This window comes from Ursus americanus, chromosome 16, assembly GCF_024610735.1.
Source record: "Ursus americanus isolate L20-20 chromosome 16, mUrsAme1.1.p, whole genome shotgun sequence".
Lineage (NCBI taxonomy): Eukaryota > Metazoa > Chordata > Mammalia > Carnivora > Ursidae > Ursus > Ursus americanus.
The window spans coordinates 39,270,524-39,277,328 of record NC_142142.1 but is presented as its reverse complement, the minus strand read 5'-3'; the positions used below and the strand labels follow the sequence as shown (position 1 = coordinate 39,277,328).

Below are 6,805 nucleotides of genomic sequence, written 5' to 3'. Positions count from 1 at the left end.
TGGATTCATAGCCTGTTTCTCTATGATTTCCAATAAAGCTGATGGACATAAAATTTTTCAAGAATATCACTAGGAATACATTTAAGGGGATATTTTAGTTGTTATTCTGAACACCCTGTCCACTTTGACTTTGTGTTCCACTGATGACACCCACCACTTCCACTGGGGGTTCAGAAGACAGCTGACTCGCTGGTGTAGAAGTGGGGGACACTTCTGGAAGGTGGTGGAGGAAAACTTTAAAAAGCTCAGGGGGTGCTCGCTTTGACAGCACATTTGCTAAAATTGGAATGATACAGAGATTAGCGTGGCCCCTGCACAAGGATGACACATAATTCGTAAAGCATTCCATACCTAAAAAAAAAAAAAAAAAAAAGAAAGAAAGCAAGCAAGCTTGAGTGGCTGGGCTGGGCATAGAGATGCAAGGGAGGATTTGTTGCCCTCGGTTCTGGGAGTGATGTCAGTAGACAGCCTCCAGCACTCAGCCCCATTGGGAGTTGCCTCACCCGCCAGCACACATTCCAGGGGATTGCCCACTTCCAATGACTGATCAAGGCAGAGGGTAAAAGTGCAGCTATTTCGGCCCTTTCAGGCCAACTCTGAGGGGTCATTTGCTCCGGCATTCCCTGTGGAGTCGGCTGGGGCTGCTGGACCTGCATCGTAGCCGGACTTCTCCCTGTGCCTACTGCAGCTTCCTCTCTCTCCCTTCGAGAGCTGTGGATCCCAGAGGCATTCCCTATTTAACATCCTGAACCCTAAACTCTTTCTCAGAGTCTACTTTTTGGGGAACTTGAACTGCAACAGTTCAATTTATCTGTGCTTTCTTTTGGAGCAGGAGTGGGTAATTTATCCTGGAAAGGGCCAGATAGTAAATATTTCAGCCCTTGCAGTCCAACCCTGCCTTTGTAGTGTGAAAGCAGCCACAGATAATATGTGGATAAATGAGCATGGCTGTGTTCCAATAAAACTTTATTTACAAAAAGAAGCGCTTGGCTGGATTTGGCCTGTGGATGTAGTTTGCCAGGGAATTACTGATTACTGAGAATTACTGATTCATTTCAGATGATTGGAGAATTCTGGCGAATTCCTGATTAATTTCTTCATGCCCAATATTGCATAAGTTACAAAGCAGCTCATTATTGTGCATAGTGAGTGCTGAATGCTGGATAAGGCAGTAAGATACACTCTTAACAGAGCTAACAGCCCACAAATACAGTTTCAACATAAGACAGATTTATAATCTAATGCTAGAAGGTGCTTTTAGCGGTTGTCTTCTGCTGTAGGCAGAGCTGTTCCCCTTTAGCCTGGTTCATTAGCAACTTGGCATCCCCTTCTCAGAATCCATGGAGATGGAGAAAGGAGACTCCCAAAGGGAAGAGTGAGGGAAGGAAACGGCCAAGGCCTCTGCCAGCACTTTTGCATATGTTATTTCGCTCCCTTCACACAAACTGTGGGTATTTGTGTCCCCGTTTTGCATAGGAAGAGATTGCCTCAGAGAAGGTAAGGAGGCTGCTCTGCAGAGCTTGTAAACGGTGGAACTGATTTGAGACCCAGGTATGTGGGACTCGAGAGACCACGCCCTTTCCACTCCCCCAGGCTGACCTGTCAGCTTGGCCTTGGATGGGAGATAGTTCCTCTTTAAACCTGATCATTTCTGCCTGAGAGGGCTTGGCACGAAGAGCTGGACCAGCTTTCATGGCTCTGTTCCTGGGGTTCGTTGGAAGCTGAGTTTCCACATTCTTGCCATTAGCCAGCTCTGGGCCGTGGCATCTGATGAGTTGAGGCTTTTGGAGGCCTGGGCCCGGCTGGGTGGTGCTGGCTTTGAAGTTCACTTTCATTCCTTGCAGGTATGAGCATGGTGGGGACCCTGCACCAAGCCCTATCACCTTCCTCTGTCAGGCAGCTGTCATCACCCCACAGGGCTTTTCTTCACAGCCTGTTGTCAGGAAGCTGGCCAACTCCTTGGGAAGGTGAGAGAGGAAATTAGGAGGCTGGGGGTTGGGGGGAATCATGCCATCGTTATGCTCTTACCTTAGGGCTGATGGAAATAACACTTGTCTGGCACCTGGAGAGCTGGCTGGAGCCCAGGCTCTGCTGCACTTTGGCTCTGTGGTCCTGGGTGAGTCCTGTAATGTCTTTGAACTGCTCTTCTCACCCGTGTAAGAAGGATGAATGTTCTAGCTTGCCTACCTACTGCATGGCACAGTTGCAAGGATCCACCAGAGAGACACGGGAGAGAAAGCAGCTGGAGAAGAAGCCAGGGCCTAGTCTAGTGGTTCTCCCAGTCAGCAGACATTAGAACCACCTGGAGGGCTTGTTAAAACAAGAGTCCTGGGGCCACTATCAGAGTTTCTAATTCAGTAGACCTGGGGAGGGGCCTGGGACTTTGCATTTCTGACAAGTTCCTTACTCATCCTCCAAGACCCTTTTCAAGTTTCTTTTCCATGAAGCCTGTCTCAGGTAACGCAGTTCCGGCTGGTCTCGCCTCTGAACTTCTAACCTGGGCTGTCCATGGTTTATACTCCTGTGTCATGGCACCCGTGATGAGCAGAGCGGTGGCTGCCGGGAGTGCTCTCCTGGGCAGGGTGCCGGCGCTTACGCACACAGGTGTGGACAGGGAGGTGGTGGCGTGCATAGTAGATACTTACCACGCCTGACTTAGAGACTCCACTGTATTTTCTGTGTGCTGGGCTTGTCTTTACAATGAAATGATACAGTTCTTAATGACTTTTACTGCTGGCTCTTCTGGGGTACTTGGCTTAGAACAAATCACCCTGAGCTCAGGGCCGTCTGTGTCCTATTCATTTTGACTGCTGAAGACTAGCACAGTGCTGCCAGGCCGGGGCATTGGCCGCAGATAGTCTTTGCTCACTCAAATAATAGTTTTCAAATACTGGAAGAATATTCCTCAAGTTTTTGTTTTGTCACAATGTAACAATCACAGTTATGAAGCACTTTCAACTTAATCTACATTATTGACACGCTCTGCACTATTTCCTTAAGCCCAGGCAATCAACAAGCCAATAAGTTAGGCCTTGATTTGCAGTGTTGTCAATATTTGTGGTGAAAGGACTTGCGCCCTGTTAATTTCAAGCTCCCAGAGTGATACCACTGAATACAGAGCTGGGAAGACATAGGCAACAGCATCCCTCTCTACAGTTTTTCCACCACGCACATACAGTAGATGGAGAAAAACTCAAAACACAAGTGACTGTATACTTATTAGGAAGTGATGGGTTTTAAGTATTTATTACCTTCTATAAATATTATTGATTTGCTCATAGGTTTGCATGATTTAATTATTAATAATGGCCATGCTTAACACCTGGTCAACTGGTTCTCGTGAAGCTCTCTTTAGAACACCACTGGATGAACTGGTATAGATATGCAGAAGTTAGGACTTTTTGGGTTGCAAGTCATAAAAGCTTAACCTAAATTGCCAAGAGGGATTATTTTGCCTGACAAAATTTAAAGCATATAGATGGGTAAGGTCGGTCTGGCTTCATGCCAGGCGTTATTAGGACTTGTTCTCTCTTTCTGTCAGCTTTTCTGTCCTCTCTGTGGTGTCAAGATGGCTGCCTACAGCTCGGGCTTCATTGTCTGTGGTTTCAGTCATCCAGAGAAGGGCAAGGGCTTGGCCTCATTGCCTCTGATTATGTTCTTTGTTTGGCTCTGAACCAGGAACGGGAGGGGAGGAAGAGTGAGGCTCTCTGCTACAGTCTGAGTTGTCTCCCTTCACCATCATCATATGATGAAACTTTAACCTCTAGTATGATGGTATTTGGAGATGGGGGCCTTTGGGAGATAGTTAAATTTAGATGTGGCCACGAGGACAGGGTCCTCATGATGAGATTAGTGCCTTTATAAGAAGAGGCCAGAAAGGTTCCTCTTTCTGCCATGTAAGGATGTAGTGAGAAGGCAGCCATCTGCAAGCCAGAGGAGAGGCCTCATGGGGACCCACATTGATTGACATCTTGATCTTGGGCTTCCCAGCCTCCAGACTGTAAGAAATAACTTCTCATTGCTTAAGCCGCTCAATCTATGGTATTTTGTTATGGAACCCCAGACTGACTAAGACTCTCCTTCTCCAGGTTCACCCTGGCAGTTTCACCTGGGCATCTGGACTGAGAGTGGAGAGGGGTTTCCTCAGAGGAAATTCCAGGTATCATTACTGGAAGGGTGATTGGAAGCAGACAGCAAAGCAAACATCCATTGTAAGCTTGCTCTCTCTCTCTCTGGAAGGGATAGTTTCTTGGCTCAGAGGGTTCAGGTATCAGAATAGCCTTTCTGGAAAAATGATTGGATAACTCCTTTTGTGTCTAGTGGGAAAAATGGGAGAGGAAAGAATGGAAACCTGAGGGGGAGCCACAGTCCAAGTAGCTCTATCATTTTCGGGCTTGCTTTTGGTGGAGTTTAGGGCAGGCCACTGGAGAATGTGCCACTTTGGCGTGTGGATTATTTCAAACTGGACAATCAAAGCCTGAAAGACTCAGGAAGAGCTTTTTACCTCTCCCTTAACTGCCTAAAAGAATTTAGTTGGGGGGTCTGGTCTCAGAGAGGGCTATCACCAGAGATAACCACAAGGAGTCTGGACTCGGTGTGGTAGGCTAGGAGGAGTTTGGAGGGGCCTTTTGTTAGGATTCCTCTCTCTGTTCCGTTGTCCGTACATGGTAAATACATTTATTTTTTTCATTTATTTATTTATTTTTTTACCAAACATTTGCTCTTCCCATCTTCCTGTGGATTGTCTTCCTTCCCTTTGAAGCCCAAGATCCCTTCCCCCTTCTCCTTAGCTCACGAGGACATATAAACCTCAATTGTTTGACTGTCTTTTAGCCTCATAGCTTCAGGGTTCCTGAATGTAGAAAATTAAATGTTTGTTTTTCTTCTATTAATCTGTTTTATCTCAATTTAAGTATTAGACCAGCCAAAGAACCTAGAAGGGAAAAAAGGGGAAAGTGTTCCTCTCCTACACCTCCCACCAGGGGAACATGGCAAGATGTTTGTGGCACAAAGGACTACTGAGAATTTTGTTCCCTGAGTCCCAGGGTTCAAACTTTAGCTACTTGGGTGAGAAGATTGTGCCCAGGAAGGGAGGCTCTAAAAAGAAGTATCTTCACTGGGGGAGTATCTTGCTGGTACTAGGAGCGTCTTGCTGGGGGCTTGGTGTGAATTCTGGACTGACCAGCCATCACAACATTCCTAAAGACCTATCACTATTAGGACCTTAAATTTGGTGTGTGAAGTTATGTAGGTGCCCAGAAAAATGAGTGCAATGTGAAGGTCACAGCCAGTATCTCTACTAGGAAATTTTGGAAGAAAAAGAGCTGGGGTTAGCAGTGGGCAGGTATGGATGCAGCCTTTTATATGAACTTCTAAGGAGGCGAAATGGAGAGAAACTTTGAATGGAACCAGATGTCGGTCTATCTGTTCCAGCCCAACAACTTGATTCTTCAGGGTCAGTCAGGGCCATGGGTACAGGAGAGAATGCCAGGCTTTCTGGCCAGCAGCAATTCCAAAATTCTCTCTATCCCTGGCGGTCAACACGACATTGACCTGGGGTTAGCCCTGTACTTGGGGGGTTGTGTGCAGCCCAGTGGGGCCAGGAGAAACCTGCCATATGCATATAGGATCTAAAATACAGCGAGAATCCCTTATGTGTGCTGGGCACTGTACCGGATGTCGTTACACACACACCATCTCGTTTGAGTCCCTCCACTACTCTGCATTACAGTCAGTTGTCCTCATCTGCAGAAGAGGAAACAAGTGCGGAGACCACAGTTACATAGCTGCCCCATAAGTGGCACTGCTAAGCTCTACCCCAGATCTTTCTGACTTCAGCGGCAGGGTTGCTTTCCTCCATGTGATGGTGAACTATAGGTGTGGCAGCCTTTGGTTAAGCACTAATCATAAATGCAATCATCACTTTAGCTGTTCTTGAAGGCAGGGCTGTGTCTCATTCCCAATCATACCCCCCGTGACTAGTGGTGAAAGTTAAGAAAATACAGGATGACATGTACTTTTCTTAATGACCCCTGGCATAGACATTTAAAACATTCCACTTTAGAAAAGAAGAAACTGAACCTCGGAGAATTTAGATACTTTTTCTAAGTTCTCAGAGACGGTTACTCAAACTCAGGTCTGTGTGAATTCAAAATTGATGATCTTTACGTTCCTTGGTATGTCTCCCCCGTTGACCTGCCCTATGCTACTCAGCTTCTCTCCCCACTGGGTAGAGATAAGCCAAATGTGGATGGGGAGAGGGTGGCAGTGGTGGTGGGATGTGCATCAGTTTGGCATTGAGAGATGCCAAGAGGTAGACCAGTAAGCTGGATTCAGGCTCAGGCTCTACTTCTGTTTCAGCTGGAGTATCTGCTTTATTTAGTCTGATTTTTTTCTTAAGATTTCCTTTTTCTTCCCCCGAACAGGAGATTTTTTTTCCCACTCTCAGGAACAACAAATATTTCATGTACAGAAAATATTATTCAGAGGCATCTTTGGTATGTATGTATGTATTTATTTATTTATTTTAAAAGATTTTATTTATTTATTTGACAGAGAGAGTACAAGCAAGGGGAACAGCAGGCAGAGGGAGAAGCAGGCTCCCCCCTGAGCAGGGAGCCTGATGCGGGGCTCAATCCGAGGACTCTGGGATCATGACCTGAGCTGAAGGCAGATGCTTAACTGACTAAGCCACCCAGGAGCCCCCATCTTTGGTTTTTAAAAGTTAACATTTAATTTATTAATGTTTTAAATTCAGAAGCCTTGTTTTTCCTTAAAGTTCAATTTATAAATCTTATTATTCTAT

General features: G+C 46.0%; 1 non-coding gene across 1 annotated transcript; it reads left to right on the top strand.

The window, feature by feature from the left end:
- Positions 1-252: 252 nt before the first annotated feature.
- On the top strand, positions 253-355 carry LOC123783208 (U6 spliceosomal RNA). The gene has a single exon (XR_006777162.1). It is a non-coding gene; the product is annotated as a U6 spliceosomal RNA (small nuclear RNA).
- The last annotated feature ends 6,450 nt before the right edge of the window (positions 356-6,805 follow it).